The sequence below is a fragment of the Chrysochloris asiatica genome, unplaced genomic scaffold (genome assembly GCF_000296735.1).
Source record: "Chrysochloris asiatica unplaced genomic scaffold, ChrAsi1.0 scaffold00102, whole genome shotgun sequence".
Lineage (NCBI taxonomy): Eukaryota > Metazoa > Chordata > Mammalia > Afrosoricida > Chrysochloridae > Chrysochloris > Chrysochloris asiatica.
The window spans coordinates 10949989-10968123 of NW_006408620.1; positions in this window are offsets into that span (position 1 = coordinate 10949989).

Below are 18135 nucleotides of genomic sequence, written 5' to 3' on the forward strand. Positions count from 1 at the left end.
ATTGGGATCAACTTGACAATGCACAGTGACAACAACTTTTATGGGTTATGATGTTATACTCGGGATGTAACTGTGCAATTGTAAGTGTCTGCATAGCCTCAAAGAGGTTAGAAATGTTTGTCCCGAATGGCTACATTCTTACACTTGCCCAGACAATCACTAGTGAATTTGGAAAGGGATATAGTGCATGTGTTCAAAAATAATCCTTCCTGATGTGGTGCTGTGGGTTAATGAGCAGACTGCAAGGTTAGTTTGAACTGCAAGGTCGGCACTTCAAGCTCACCAGCTGCTCTTCCGAAACCTTATACAGGGTTGTATCAGTCAGAACTGATTCAATGGCACTTAACAACAACAACTGGCTGCATTCTTAAACTTCCTGAGAGGGTCACAGTTGAATTTGGAGAAGGGACACAATAGACACGATAAAAAATAATCTTCAAAAAACTTCCTCTATGTGGTGTTGTGGGTTAATGTGCCAGACTGCAAAGCCATTTAAACTGCAAGGTCGGCAGTTCAAGCTCACCAGCTGCTCCTCAGAAACCCTAGACAGGGTTATTATAGGTTGGAACTGACTCGATGGCACTTAACAACAACAACATTTAGAAACATATATAAATAAAGGAAAGCAGCCAATCTGCATCATAATCTTTCAATGATCTGGCCCACAGCATCGGTCTTTGTTCTCATAAGGTGATATTTCTCCAAAAGCTCAGTTCTTAGGGCTTTTCAACTGGGAAATGAACAAGAAATCCATAAGCCAAATGGGCTTTTACAGGTAGAAAAAAGCAGAATGCGATGACAAGTTCTGAGGGACTAATCTCAGCCACAGCAGAAGTGGGGAGGGTTGTGGGAAGTTACACACACCATAAACAAAACCGTTCCAGTCTGTGCCCACCTCCAAGGCAGCAGAGAGCTGCAGTGTGCATAAATAAATCATTTGGCTAGCTCCCTGTTTGAGCACAATCAATAGATCTTCTGCACCAGGGTCAGGTACTGTGGACCCACAGCCTGGCCTGACCCACAGCTGTATATAAAACACGATCTTAAAGAAAGCTTCCAACCAGCCTGCTTCAACTTGGGAGGCTCACACTCCATCAATCATTCATTCCTCCCTACCCACGCCAGCACCGCCCACAGGCTGCAAACTTGGAGAAGTTAATAGCGTTGCAACGAACACTGGTCCCCAGGAAACTCGAAGTCCACGTCACAGAGATAGATCATGGGGCACCGAATAGTTTTCTTAGAGTGTACTGAGCAGGGATTTATGGGCCATATCTAAGAAGTCAGGAGTCTCTCTGAGCTGAAGCGTTGGTAGTTCTATATGCCCATTATCTTTAAAGAGGTCTTGTGCAGCAGATTTGCCTCTTTAAAGTGTTCAAGAGCTAAGGTGCCAGTTTGAAGACTAAGAGGCAACTTACTCAAGTCATGTTTTTTTCAATAACCTATGTGTATGAAAGTTGGACAATGAATAAGGTAGTCCACAGAAGAATTGATGTATTTGAGTTATGGTGTTGGAGAAGACTATTAAAAGTACCATGGACTGCCACAAGAACAAACCAATCTGTGTTGGAAAAAGTACATCCAGAATGTTCCTTAGAATCCAAGAGGGCCAACTTCTTCTCTCATACGTTGAACATGTTGTCAGGAGGGACCAGTTTCTGGATCAGCAAAAAAGAGGAAGAACCAAATGATAGAAACTGGCCCAATGCAACAACAAGGGGATCAAGCATAGCAATGGCTGTGAGGTTGGTGTAGGACGGAGCAGTGTTTCATTCTGTTGTGCATAAGGTAGCTATGAGTCGGTACTGACTCAATGGCACCTAACAACAACAACAACAACAACAACAACATATGCACACTACACACACAACTCGCTGTGAGGATACCTTCTTACAGCACTTTCAAACAACACCAGAGGTCCAGGAGGGAGAAGTGAGGTGAAAGCAGTCAGCAATGTGTCTTCATCTACATTAGGGCTCCTCAACCTTGGCACAGCAGAAATTTTAGGCTGGGTAAATCTTTGTGGTCCAGGCCTACCATACATTGTAGAATGTGAAGCAGTTCTCCCTACGTAGTAATATCTTCTTCCCCAGTCATGACAACTAAAAAATGTCTCCAGGCATTGCTGAATGTCCTCTGAGCAGCAAGATTGCTCTCAGGTGAGCAGCACTGAGGAGCACTGAGAAAGACCCTTGCATGATGGGGAAAGTCTATGTAACATCTAAGAACCCAGGATGGTAGACTGAACCAGTTACAGTCTCACCAACTCTGATTCAGGAAACACCATGCATGCCTGAATACAACTCTGCTCCATAACGTGATCAATGGCTGATTGTTCAGATGTGCGTGGCTACACTTTTCTTCTGAGGTGCCTCTGAGCGGACTCGAACCACCAACATTCTGGTTAGCAGAATAGCACATACACCATTTGCACCATCCAAGAGCTCCAATGGTAGACTTTAGTAAAGGTCATTGTCACACCCAACTGCATGGAATTCTCGTATCATTAGTACTACGCTGAGCTATCAGTCATGGATTTCAGACCTAGTCATTATCATCAAGCTCTTTCTGATGCTCCCTTCCTTCCCATTGGAGACAGAGGAACCTCACCAGAAAAAACAACTGATCATGAATGGCTCTATCTCACCCTAAGCTTTGTGTCTTCCTGTCAAGTGGGAAGGAGCACTGGTAGCCTTCTGGGCTAACCTTAGGTCAGCAGGTCAAACACATCTGGAGAAAGATGAGTCTTGGCAACTCTCAAGAGCAGTTCTACCCTGTCCTATAATGTCACCAAAGATCAGCTCCATGGAAATGGGTTGGGTTGGGTTGGGTTCTTCATGGAGATGGATCACTCTGGCCTTTTCACTCCTCCCTGAGTTCAAGGATTGATTGTCCTCCTCCCTGCCTCTACCATTTAAAATGGACTCAACACAGAACACATGTAGGTAGTGAAGTCCCCTGGCTAGACATGTATTTCCTGTGACAAGTCATATCAAAAATCATTCTGGCTTTGAGAGCAGTCTGTTGTTAGTTATCATTGACTTGCCTCCAAATCAAGGTGACATCAAACACAGAATAGGAAAATGTGGCCCTGTCCTGCATCACTGTCAGTGGCCCTTGGTGTATTGGAGTCCATATTTGTGATCACTGTGTCCATCCATCTCATTGAGGATTCACTGGCCTTCATTGGCCCTCCAATTTACAAAACACAGCCTTCTTCTCTGGTGATTGATCTTCTCTGAAGATGCTCCAAGTCTTGGACAACATCCGCAGGGATTTCACTGGCTAATTTTTGCAAGTAGTATATCCTATTCAGTCTTAGCCTGTTGGCTCTGCTGAAATCTGTCACCATGGGTGACCACGCTGGTATTTGAAATACCATTTCCACAACTTCCAGAACCAAAGCAATACACAGCATGCTAGGTTGGCAAGACAGCTAGGCAGTAGTTGAGAGTCTTAGTATTCTTCATGTCTGCCTCTGTCCCACAAAAGCCGCCATGCACAACACAGTGTTGCCATGTTCCAATACAACTTTATTGCAGAAATGGATAGGCAGGTGGGTTGGATTTGGCCCAGGGACCACAGTTTGCTGACCCTGGCCTACAGGACGAGCTATATCATGTCATTTTTGTTAGTTCAATGGACACTGGTCTAGGTGGAGCTGAACAAAAATGGCAGGCATGTGGAGAAGTAACAAGTGCTTCCTATTAAGAAAACCCCAAGAGAATCATGTATTGTTTCACCTGTAACCATTAAGGGACATGTACAAGAACATTTATGGTCATAAACAGTTTAAAGGGCGTTTTAAATTAGATGGTTTTTCCTTGTTCCCCTTTTCTTTGAACTGACCATGTTGCCTCCAGCTCTGCTTTCTCATTTCTTTCCTCATTAAAAGTCCTGTCCACCTTCCTCCCAAGAAGAAAGTCATTCCTTTAAAAATAGCCACCTCATAAAAGTCCCAGGCCCTGCAGGCATATGATAAATAAGAACAGTCCATGAAATCTCCCTCCAAATAACAGACTTATGAGAAATAAACCTGAACTTTGCTTGCATATCGTTCTAAACAAATCATCTTCATCCGAAGGGTGAGCATCCTCAGAATGTGTATAGCTGCAGCATTCCTGAGCAAACCTTGCAGATCTCTCCAAGTGAACTTCAAACACATCTTCTGGCTCTGCCACAGGAAGGCACCAACCTTGATAAAGAGCAGGTCACGTGCACTAGGTCTATTGTAGCTGGGAACAGCTGCTCTTAGGGACATGGAAGAGCAGTAGTATTCTTAGGGACATGGAAGAGCTCAAGGGTCACAAATTGGAAATGTTGTAGAGGAATCGTGCCGATGTTCAAGGACACTCTAGGTCGTATGGTTATCAATGGCTAACAGATCAATGTCCCCTGTATGCAGGCATAAGGAGCTCTGGTAGCGTAGTGGTTATGAGTCAGGCTGCTAATCTCAAGGTCAGCAGTTTGAAACTACTAGTGGTTCCACAGGAGAAAGATGAAGCTTCCTACTCCCATAAAGAATAACAGACTCGGAAACCCTAAGCAGGGGGACTATGAGTCGGAACAAACTGAAGGTCTGTGGCAACCTGCTGCTTCAGGCAATCAGCACTATTTCTCCAACAACGTGCGCTCTCTCGTGTCTCTGTGACCTATGTTGATCTTTCTCACACTATGCAAACTTTTTTTTATAATACTCTTGAACACATAATAGATTAAAGTGTAAACATAACTTTTAGCTGCACTAGAAAACATGTGAGTCACTTTATCATGATAGTTGTTTTACTGCAGTAGTCTGGAACTAAGCCTACAGTGTGCCCAGGTATGTACAGAACTGATGCTGACCCCTAGTGACCCCAGGTGTACAAGGCAGAAAGAAGTGCTCCACAGGGCTTTCAAGATTCTGACTTTTTAGAAACAGATCACCAGTCCTAGCTCCAAGGTAACTCTGGAGGGTTCAGACTCCAATTTTCCAGTTAATAGGTGAATCCTTGATCCACTCTACAACCCATGGCTCCTGTGGTATTTATTTCAACCAGTGTGAAAAGGACTGCTTGGTTTACCATGTACAACATGGAAAAAATATTAACAGCATATTAACTATTAAATGGAGAAAACAAAAACTATTATATTGTATTTGCTGTTGTTAAGTGCTGTGCAGACTCATAGCAACCCCGTGTAGGTTTCAAAGGGTGTAATCTTTGCAGGAGCAAAAAGTCTCATGTTTCTCCCAGGGAGTAGCTGGTCTCAAACTGCTGATCTTGTGGCTTGGAATCCAGTGCTTATCCCACAGCGCCACACCAGGACTCTGAGATACATAGATAAAGATGTACCTGGTGTGGCGCTGTGGATGAATGCACTGGACTGCAAGGTTATTTGAACTGTAACATTGGTGGTTCAAGCTCACCAGTCGCTTCTCAGAAACCCTATACAGGGTCGCTATGGGGTTGGAATTGACTTGACGGCACTTAACAAAAACAACATATAGGAGTGTGGTGGCTCTGTAGGATAAGCACTAGACTCATAGCAAGCCTGTATATGGTTTCCAAGGAGTGGCTGACAGCTTCAAACCACCGACCTGGTGGTTTGCAGTCCAGTGTTTATCCTATTGAGTATATATAGAAGGTGTGGCATTGTGTGACAATACACTGGACTCTGAGGTGGATTTGAACTGCAAGGTCAGCGGTTCAAACCCAACAGCTACTCCTCTGAAATCCTATATGGGGTTCCTATGAGTCGGGATCGACTCCAAGGCACTTAACATCAACATACATGATTGTATAGTTAGTGTCATTGAGTCAATTCCAACCCATAGCAACCCTATAGAGGGTTTCCAAGGATCAGCTGGTGAGCTTCAATCACTGATCTTGCAGTTCAAACGACTTTGCAATCTGATGCATTAGCCCACAGTGCCACACCTGGACTCCATATATATGTCCATACATACATATATGGAATCATGTAGGTTCAATATCCTAAGCCACAGACTGCAAACTACAAGGCAGGAGACCTCTCCTCCTCCAAGGCTCTGGATTATGGCTGGTTTGGTGGAGGTATGTTCTCCGCCCAAGAGGAGGATGGAAAGTCCAGTCACAGTTCCATACACAAGCTCGTTTGGAACTACAGAACGGACAGGAACCACAACTCAAAGCAATTCACTCTCAGCCTGAAAACTGGGTCAAAGACAGAGGTGTGGCCCTTGCTGAAACACACATGCTTATTGCACATAAGAGACAAAATAGCTCAATGTGCCCAAGGGACTTAACTTAGCAATGATGACTGATGATGTGTCCCTATGCATAGCTGGCTATGACTCCACTCCATGAATGCAACTACTGTCTAGAAGGAGAGGCTGAGAGCTACGAGAACACATATATGTTCACACGCACACATGTTAGTACACAATCACACATCTCCTCAATGCTCATACCTCCCACAGGACTGCAGCAAAATGTGTTTGCCGAATAATTTGATCATAACTAGTTTCCTTTTTCCAAAGAGTTTACCTCTCCAGCCCTACCGAGACAGATACGGAAGAACATCTATACAGTTTTAAAACATCTTTCACTTGGCTCATAGTGATTTTGGATCTTAACAGCATCTTATTCTGGGGCTAAATCGTAGCCCACACTTAATTTTGATCAATACTGAGAGTGAAGAATTTTCAATCCGTGTAGGAGGCAAAAGCCTGTGGTGGCAAGTTCATGTCAGGCTAAGTAATTAAGGAAGGAAATTCATCATTCCCTTGCAATATTCATTTCCCCTAGCCAGGCTCCAAATACCTTCCAGTTTTCTCTCATAATGCTTCAGGCATCGGTACTATGAGACTGATAACATTATTTTCCCAAATATTTTACTACTTGGCACTGATTATGGTACTCATCAAAAGTTGTTTGTTTGCTTGTGTTTTGTTTGTTTCAATTAAAATACCAGTTCAAACATACTTAAATAGTCAAAGGAATGCATAGCATTTAGAAATGGAAACACCAAGGGTAACTGTGGACTTGATTTTGGGACTCAGCCCTATTTGTACAGTCTCTCTTCAGGATTGGTCACATCCTCAGGGAAGAAAAGATGGCCAACAAGTCTACAATGTCTATTTTTTCTCAACATGTTCACCAATCGTTCAGGGGCTTGAGTTTCATTGGATGGATGTGAGCCACATGTTCACCTCCAACCCAAGATGGAGTTATACCAATTGGTCTGATCTCTGGCATTGAGACAGTGTGGAGCTGTGGGTTAATGCACCAGACTGCAAAGCCATTTGAACTGCAAAGTTGGTGATTCAAAATCACCAGCTGCTCTTCAGAAACCCTATGCAGGGTCACTGTGGGTCAGAATTGACTCAGCAGTACTTAACAACAACAACGTGGCACTGGGCGGGTAAGCAATGAGCTGTGAACTACAAGGTTGGCAGTTCAAATGCTCCTTGGAATCTATGGGTTGGAAACAACTCAAGGGCATTGTTACAAGCCCAATTGTGGTGTGAGGTACAGAGTCAGACCTATGAACTGGAAGCATGAGAAGAAACAGGAAGGAGCTTATCCCTAAATATAATACAGAATTACATAACCAGAAGAAGGGGAAACAAATGAGTGTTAGCCAGGTGAAAACTATTGTTACTTTGTGAAGAAGTAAGAAGAGTAGTGTTCATCACCTCATTCTTTGTAAGAGTGTATCTCTAACCTAAAGGCCCCCACTACATGCACAAGTGATCTATGCGCAGCAAAGTCATCTACCAAAGTCCTTCACAGAGACTATTATGGTGTGGATCCCAGTGAGACCCTACAATGTCATTCATGACTTTCAAAAATGGGAGGTGGCACTACAAAGGCATGAAGTGGCTGGTTTACAAGCTTTCATGAGAGTTTTTAGTTGCAGAATGAAAGGGATAGGGTAAAATCCCCACTGAAAGAAAGTTTTTCTTATAAATAAATATGTTTGCCTCCTCAGTGGACTGGGCTGACAGGGATGGGCAATTTAGAGATTGACCATCAAAAATGGAGGGGCTACAAAGGCATGAAATGACTGATTTACAAGCTTTCATGAGAGTGCTTAGTTGCAGAATGAGGGAAGATAGGGTAGAATCCTCACTGAACACTTTCCCTCTTTTCCAGATGGATCTGGTGAAAAGAGATGGGGGACAACAGTATTAGGGTTTTATTATTCAGTTGTGAATAAATGTTAGCAGGATTAATTGTGATTGTCACAACTGTAATTGTAGAAGATGTGTAACTAAATGGGGTAAACAGATGATCCCAGGACCATCAAAAGGGGAGAGCATGGGCAGTTAAGCGAATATGTATTTTTTGTTTTATAAGTATATAATAAATATTTTATAAGTATATAATAAATATTTTTGCCTTTGTGAAATATAAGATGCAAATGGGAAACCATAGAAAAGAAGTGGGATGAATTTTGTTGCAGGGAGGGGGCTGTAATCATTGAGATGAAAGACGGTGTGTGGTTTGCTGAATGTAGGACTGATGCTGTTGTTTGTAAACCTTCACCCAATTCACTTTTGGGGAAGAAAAACACAAAAAACTCTAGGGCTTTCTTAAGACGGCAGCTACTTCTTGTTATTGTTGTAAAGTGCCGTGGAGTCGGTTCTGACTCATAGTGTCCTTGTATTGGGAATCCAAGGATCAGCTGGTGAGTTTCAGCCATCAACCTTGTGGTTGAACCGTCAACCTTGCATTATCCTACAGTGCCACACCAGGATCCCCACCTCTGTATAATAATGTGTACAATTGAATGAAATGCAGAATTCATGCTACCCACAGATCAAGAGCTCCATGAGCAACTGTGATTAGTGGCTACCATATTGATCAGTAAAGATGTGGAGCATTTTCACATAGCAGAAAGGTATTTGGAAAGATGCTGTTCTAGAGTCCTATTTTCATGGAAAAAAAAAAAAGGAGAGGAAGGGAGGAATGAAGACATTTGACAGGCGTAAGAGTCAAGTGACCTATGGCTGACCTAGCAACATATAAGACCACAATAACAGGTATAATGAAGACCACCACAAAAATGCCCAAATAGGAAAACGTGTGTACGCACATATACATGAGTTTATTCTGAACATTAAAAACATAAATGAGGAAGGATGATGTTTCCCTTTTATCTCTGTGACAGAGATGCAGAGCTTCCATAAAAGCAACTTCAATGACAGGACAATGATTCAAATGGTTGCAATGGAAGACCCTCTACTTGTTCCTCGTTCTCCTCCACATCCAAAATTGTTCAATACGGAGTGCTGGCTACACACAGATTTCTAACATGCAGCACATGCTGTGAGTTCTATTAATAAGCTTTAATTCTCATTTCCAACAGTGAATGGGATGAATACCGCCCTGTGTATGGATGAGTGGAAATAAGAAGTATATTTGGAGCAGAATCCAAACTCTACAGAGCTCTGTGCCTGTCTCTGAAACATTCAACTTCTCATACCTCCAATCAGGTCCTGATGTCATTATCAGTTGCCTTCGAATGAACCCTGCCTCCTGGTGACTGCATGCACGACAGAGCCAATCACTGCCCAGTCCTGTACCAACCCAAGCCTTTAGTCCTGATCTGTCTTCATTTGGAAGCTCGGCTGCTGAACCCTGCTCAGCGTCCTAGCAACATGCAAGATACCACTAGAAGATGGGTGGTGGCTGCATACATGCTGTACTGGCTAGGAACTGAACCCGGATCTCCTGCATGGAAGGCAAGACTCCTACCACTCAGCCATCACTGCTTCCATCCATACTTGATCACCATAGAATCCTTTCAGTTTCTCATCCAATATACAGTCTTCTTAGCATCCATGTCTTTATACTTGCTGTTCCTTCAACCTAGAGTATGTTTCTCTGGGCTCTATCCATGCACGTCTGTCTCTATCTCACCTGTAGGTCTTCCCTTAAACTTTGTGTCCCCAGCCAACTAGTTCTGACCTTAGCTGACACCCACATTATAAGCCTATGTATGTGTTCAAAAGACTCCTGATCTGAAATTCATTTATTTACTCCTTTTTATCCTCTTCTATTTCCAAGTAGAATGTAAGCTACATGAAGGGCAAGGGCCTATTTCCTGTTGTGTACCCAGGGTTGAGTGGATTCTCAGCGAATATTTGTAGAGTGGAAGAATACGCAAATGGACAGAGAAGAAGCAACAGGGAGAATTTCCTTATTTGCCGGTGAGAAACAGAGCCATGGCACGAGTCACCAGGTGTTTCCAGGTGTCAGTCCCATGAAGACAAGTAGGACTTAGAGGAATTACTGTTAGGTTTTCCCTCTAGAGTGCGGCATTCTCCAAACTACTATTCTCCAAACTACTAGGAGCTCTGGTAGCATAGTGGTTACTAATTGGGCTGCGAACCTCAGGGTCAGCAGTTCGAAACTACCAGCTGTTCCACGGGAGAAAGATGAGACTTTCTGCTCCCGTAAAGATTTACAGCCTCGGAAACCCTGTACAGGGTCGCTATGAGTCAGAACTGACTCCATGGCACATAACAACAGCAACAACTATGCTAGCTTACTTGTGAGCACTTGGGTTGAAAGAAAACACTCTAGTGCTCTTTCTCTGACTTAATTTGTACTGTAGCTGCTGCCATTAAAAAAAAAAAAAAAATTTTTTTTGAGATAAAGAGTTGAGATGAACTAAGCAGGGATTCCCCACTTTTCCTTCCCCGTAAGTAAAGTCTTGGAGGCAAGGGAAGGGCCACACGGTTCAGATCCTCTTATGAACAATTAATAATAACTAAAAATAACTAAATGAGCTTTCAAATTCAACTGTGTTCATATGTCATTAAGATTGGGAATATATCCAAATCTTTAACATATATTCTTCAACAGAGTTGTTGTTGGTGTGTGTCATGCTGAATCCAAATCATAGCAACCTCATAAGGCAGAGAACTGGCCCAGAGTTTCCTAGGCTGCCATCTCTACGGGAACTATCACCAGGTATGTTCTCTCAGGGAGCCACTGGTCAGCTTGGACCAGCAACCTTTCAGTTAGCAGCCAAACACTGAATCACTGCACTTCCTGGACACCTTCTCAATAAAGTGAGCACTCAAATTAGTAAATTAAATGCACGACTCTCAGGGGATCCTGAAAAACTATAGCAAAAGACACTTCACTACTCCACACATTTCAGTTTATAGAAATGTCATAACTATTGTCTATTGGTACTCCGTTAGCTGTTTCTAAAATGAAAATAATGCTTTCTGATTAAAATGGATAGTTACTCCAATAGAAAAGTTGATTTCATAAAAGACCTGCTAGCTTTATAGTGGACAGAACAGATCATTAGAAAACAAAATGGTCCTTAAGGGACTACTGGTCAACTACTGTTGACTAGGGAGTGGGGTGGCTCCAAAGGATAAGCACTGGACTGTGAACCACAAGATCAGTAGTTAGAGCCTACCAGTGGCTTTGCAGGAGAAAGATGAGGCGTTCTGCTTCCACAGAGATTTATAGCCTCGGAAACCCAGCAAAGGGTTGTTATGAGTCAGAACCAACCAAATGGCACTAACAACAACAACAACAGTGTTGAGTAAGATCATCTCTTTGGCTGGTAGAATCTCAAGTCAGTCAGGTTGGAGGTAGACCAGAAACCACATAGCTGCCATTGGTGTTCATGAAATTCCAAGACTAAGACAGAGTTTTCTGCATTAGATGAAGGCACAGTTTGGTAATTAAATGGATGCACCAAAGAGTATTGATGAAATGGATCAGTCTCCACTAGGAGAGTGAGTGATCACTTGTAAGGTACTCTTGACACTACCCCAGCCATGTCCTCATCAGCGGGTCCACCAATGTCTTTGCTTCATCCTAACAAGGGACAATTGTGATAAACCATGTATTGATGAATTCATTTCTTCAACTAAGAGTTATTGAACATTTCCCATGTGATAAGCATTGAGGCCAGGCCTTAGGTTAACAAAGATAAATACCGACATTTTCTGCCTTGAGGATGGAGGAGAGTAAGATGGTATTGTAATCAATCATGACAACGTAGTCCCCTTGTGATTTTTTTTGTTTCTTTGTCATTTGGATGAAAGTTTACAGACTACATTAGCTTTCCATTCAATAATTCATCCATACTTTTTTTCTTCATATTACTCACAACTCAGTGTAGCAGTATTCTTCCTGCGTTCTCCCTGGGTTCCCTACTTCCATTTGTCCTTCTTTCCTGCCCCTTCCTGCCTTCAGAGCTTTCTTTTAACATTCCGTTTTGCTGACCATTCAGAGGCATGTGTTCCTCATGGGTGCTACACTTCATAGCTTGTCTCTTGTTTGCCAGCAAGCTGATCCCTGGGTTACCTAAGGGGAGTCCTGGTGTGGCGCTGTGGGCTAATGTGTCAGACTGCAAAGTCATTTGAACTGCAAGGTCGGTGGTTCAAGGTCACCATTTGCTCCTTGGAAACCCTATACAGGGTCACTATGGGTTGGAATCAACTCGATGGCACTTAACAACAACAGGGGCCATAGACTCACAATACAGTCTTGGAATATTTTCCACCCTCAATAACTACCTTTGTGTTTGTTCATTTGGATCTACTTGAGAAATTTCTTTCATCTCTTTCTCAAACTTCACTTGGAGAATTCTAATGTGAGTCCAGGTATGGCACTGGGGCAAAAGCACTGGACTGCTAACTGCAAGGTCAGCAGTTCAAATCCACCAGACACTTTTCAGAAACCCTATGTAGAGTAGCCATGAGTCAGAACCGACTCAGTGACACATAACAACAAAAAAAAACAACAACAACAAAAAAAAATTAGGTGGTTCTGGTGTGGTGCTGAAGGATAAGCACTGGACTGCTTCTTAAAAAGTAGACAGTTCAAACCTACCAATCACTCTTAGAAACCCTATCAGGGTCAATATGAGTCAGAATAGACTTGATGATTCACAACAACCACAACATGTCCTAGAGGTTTGAACTTAGGTCAGGTTTTCCTAAAAGCTTCCTTGTTGTTGTTGTCAGGTGCCATTGAGTCAGTACCAACTCATAGCGACCCCATGCACAGCAGAACAAAACACTGCCTGATCCTAGGCCAACCTCACTATTGTTGCCACGCGTGAGTCCACTGATGCTGCCACTTTGCCAAACCATCTCGCTGGGAGTCTTCCTCTTTTTCTGACCCTCCATCTTACCAAACATGATATCCTTCTCCAGAGACTGGTCCCTCCTGACAATATGTCCAAAGTATGAGAGACGAAGTTTGGCCATCCTGGCCTCCAAGGAGCACTCTGGCTGCACTTCTTCCATCACAGATCTCTTGGTTCTTTTGGCAGTCCATGGTACTTTCAGTATTCTCCTTCAACACCACAACTCAAGAGCATCAATTCTTCTACGATCTTCCTTATTCACTGTCCAGCTTTCGCATGCATATGAGGTTAATGAAAATACCATGGCTTGGGTCAGGCACACCTTAGTCTTCACACTGACATCTTTGCTCTTCAATACTTTAAAAAGGTCTTGTGCAGCAGGTTTGACTAATGCAATAAGTTATTTGATTTCCTGACTGCTTCTTCCACAAGTGTTGATAGTTGATCCTAGAAGAATGAAGTCCTTGACAACTTCAATCTTTTCTCCGTTGATAAGAATGTTGTTTATTGGTCCAGTGGTGAGGATTTTTGTTTTCTTTACACTGAGATGCAATCCATACATTTCCCTCCACAGTCAACACTATGGAAATTTTCTAGGACTGCTTAGCATCCTGTGGCTCTGGTAACACGTACTTGTATTCTGAAATTGATAACTGACTTCTATTTCTTGGACTAGTCCTTGGGCTTCTTGAGGATCTGGGACTGGATCTTAGCTATTTTGAAACGTACCATACAACCTGCTTTATAGTATATTGCTCCCCATAGTAAACCACAGGGCCCAAATCTATTCTTTAGTATATGGTGGTTTCATGGAGTTCTGGCCCTGGGAATGAGCTTCAGGGTCTATTCCACCTCCAAATTCCTTTAACGTTATCAAAACCAGCAGCCTAGGATCACAACCCTTAATCAAAGTGATTGCCACATCATATTTTGTAAAGAGATCATATCATTGTACCATGAACTAATTTGAATAAAAGCCAAACTTTTCTGGCATATTATATTCAATTGAGTACCATTCACAGATGTTTGGAGTCCTGGTGTGGCACTACAGGATAAGCACTGGAATGCCCATCACAAGATCAGCAGTTCAAACTCACCAGCTAGTGAATGCAAATGCTGTATTGTTATGAGTCAGAACCCACTCAATGGTAGCTAATAAACTTAACAACATCAGAAATGTTTAACATCTAAGTACATTAGCAATGAGTCCTGTTAGTATAATGGTAAAGAGACTGGCTGCTAACCAAATGGTTATCAGTTCAAACCCACCAGGAGCTAGGTTGGAGAAAAGATCTGGAGATCTGCTCCATTAGAGAGTCCAGTCTAGGAAATCCTCCAAAACAGCTATTCTGTCTTATCGGTTATGTGCCATGGAGTCGGTTCTGACTCATAGCGACCCTGTACAGGGTTCCCGAGGCTATCAATCTTTACAGGAGCAGAAAGCCTCATCTTTCTCCCATAGAACAGCTGGTAGTTTCGAACTGCTGACTTTGTGGTTCGCAGTCTGATTCATCACCACTACGCTACCAGAGTTCCTATTCTGTCCTATGAGGTGGCAAAAAATTCATTAGCAAAGTTCACTAGAATTTAGGATACAAAATTAACTTTGTCATATGTCCAGTTTACTGAGGACTTAAATTCACTGTGTCCGCCAGAAGTTTGTACTTCACACACTGTAAATGAATAATCCATCATTCACCCACTATGTGGGAAGGCTCTTTGAAGACAGTTCTGTTAGTACGAACATACACAGGTTTTATTTTTTTGTTATTCACACTGTACAAAAGAGAAAACAGAGGCACTGGAATGTTATGTTCATTTCCCCAGGTAATTTGCCTAGTAGATGATAGTGACAATGTGAACATCTGTGTCCATAGCTCGTCTCTGGAATTCTACATGCTATTGCCTCTTGACATTTGTCAGATTGTACATGTAGGCAGAATTCCTGTAGGGTGCAAAGGGTTGAAGTGCTGGCTGCTAAATTAAAGGCTGAATGTTCAAGTCCACCCAGAGTTTCCCTAGAAGAACTGTTTGGTGATCTACTTCTGAAAAACAAACATTAAAAATTCTAAGGAACACAATTCTACTCTGACACACATAGGATTGCCATGACTCTGTATGGACTCAACACGGCAACTGGTTGGGTGAGCGAAGAAGACATGAGTGAAGGTAAGTAGGCTATGGTTGTGAAAGAAAGGTATTGGCTATTGTTAGGTGTGAAAATGGTGTTCATTTCTCAGGAAGTAGAGAAGAGGAGGGAGGGAAAAGGAGGGTGTTGTTCTTCCATCTAACAGAGGAGAATTGATGTACAGGGTTTTCTGAGTTGTGATTTTCATGGAAACAAGTGACAAGGTTTTTCTTTTGAACACTAGGTGGGTTCCAACTGGCAACTCTGCAGTTAGCACTGCGTTACCAAATAGCAGTGGTGGTAGTGGATGTGTGCCGTGAAGTCAGTTCCGACTCATAGCAACTCTGTATAGGATTACCGAGGCTATATAACTCTTTATGGAAGAACAGAGCCTCATATTCCTCCCTCTGAATGGCTGGTGGATTCAAACTGTAGACCTTTATGGTTAGCAGTCCATCACATAATCCAACACATAATCCACTAGGCTATGGGGGCTTCATGGAGTCCTGGAGTGGTACTATAGGATAAGCGTTGGACCACAAGGTCAGTTTGAACCACAAGGCAGTGGTTTAGCGGCCCTAAATCTAAGCTCGTTACAGAATATTTTCCTTAAGCGCCTATAAATGATCTTTTCAGACAAAAAGGTTTTAACCAAATATGCAAATGTCCGTTCTATGAATCACTTAGCTCTTGAGATTGATTACTTTTTCTGCTCAAATGACCTGAGCTTTGGATTTCTTGCTCACCTAACCTCCTTTACAGGAACAATAAAGTGCAGACCCACCATTTACGATTTGATCCAAGTCATCAAGATGAACCTTTTTTAAGGTGCTGTCAGACTTGGTTGTGCTGATTTTTAATAATAGCCCCAACTAATCAATAGATAATTTAATTTGAAAATGTGAAGCTGTAAACTTTAATGTGCTGTTTGGTATTTTCCTATTAATTGAAATAATGGCACAGTTAACTCTCTAGACAGAGATCTAAGAAGATGCACCTACTCAAGTTATGGTTTGAAGGAGGAGTGGTTTAAGGCAGCTCAGCTCCCCAAGGCCAAATTCTATTGATGTTGCCTCCTCTTGGAATCTCTGGTTGTCCTCCAGGAGAAATCAAGGACTAAGGGCATCCGTTGATATTAGCTTGAGGCTAGGACACGTCTCAAATTTCTACTCCCAATGACTTTTATAACCTAAATACAAACATGGCAGAGACAAGGCATCTCTAATCTAGGGCAAGACTTTCTTTTTTTTTTTTTTTACTCTTCCCACAAATAAATCAATACGGCGATGGCTGTAGTGGGCCAACTTGAATCTGTACTGAATTCTAAATTATCCAGGAGATTCACAATTCTTCCTAAAACCATTCACCACTTACACTTCTTGTATACCAGCAGCTCTAGGATCCTTCCCATTGTCATTACCATTTGTGTTTAAGTATATACATTGGTACTCACCTCTATGGCTCACTTTTCAGACAAACAAGAATCAAGTCTATATGGGCCATAGTTAACACTAGGGACTTATGCACGCCTTAGAAAAATCAACCATTTGAGATCAAAAGGGTAACACCTACTCAAGGACGAAGTTCTGAAGGGTTGGGAAAAGTGGAAGAAAGGAAAGAGAAAACATATGGAGGAAGCAGATGAAATTTTATTTTCAAATTAAGTTATCTATTGATTAGTTGGGAGCTAGTATTAAAAATCAGTACAGCCAAGTCTCACAGCACCTTAAAAAAGGTTCATCTTAAAAAATGTACAGATTGTTGGATGGGCAACTGATCTGTTCTGTAAAGCTTCACTTAATTCACAGTAAATACACACATTTCCTTGAAATTAAGATAATACTGGTGATAAGTGCCGTCGAGTCGGTTCCGACCCATAGCGAACCTGCATAGGGTTTCCAAGGAGTGACTGGTGAGCTTGAACCGCTGACCTTGAAGTTCAAACGGCTTTGCAGTCTGATGCATTAACCCACAGCACCACACGAGAACCCCTTGTGATAATAGTGAGACTCAAAGATATGCCAGAGGTGACCCAACGGAATGCGGAAATCATCAGACAATATCTTTGCTATCCCATGTGAATAAAGTTTTACAAAAGGGAATACAGAAATGGCCACATGCATACATTGACAGAGAACTTCCTGAGGTTCAAGCCGGATTCAGAAGGGGCAGTGGAATGAGGGATATCATTGCTGATATCTGATGGATCTTGACTGAAAGCAGAGAATACCAGAAAGATGTTTTCCTGTGCCTTATTGGCTACACAAAGGCTTTCGATTATGTGGATCATGACAAGCTATAGACAACATTGCAAAGTATGAGTATTCCGGAATACTTAATTGTGCTAACGAGGAATCTGTACCTGGACCAAGAGGCAGGTGTTCGAACAGAAAATGGAACACTAAATTGTTTATAATTAAGAAAGGTGTGCGATAGGGTTGTATTCTTTCACCATACTTATTCAACCTGTATGCTGAGCAAATAATCCAAGAAGCCGGGTTATATGAAGAAAAACGTGGTATCAGGATTGAAGGAAGACTCATTAACAACCTGTGATAAGCAGATGATACAACCTTGTTGCTGAAAGTGAAGAGGACTTAAAATATTTACTGATGAAGATCAAAGACCACAGTCTTCAGTATGGATTGCATCTCTATGTAAAGAAAACAAAAATCCTTACCACTGGACCAATAAACAACATTCTTATCAACCGAAAAAAGATTGAAGTTGTCAAGGACTTCATGCTTCTTGGATCAATTATCAACACTCATGGAAGCAGCAGTCAAGAAATCAAACAACATATTGTATTAGGCAATTCTGCGGCACAAGACCTTTTTAAAGTGTTGAAGAGCAAAGATGTCAGCTTGAGGACTAAAGTATGCCTCAACCAAGCCATGGTATTTTCAATAGCCTCA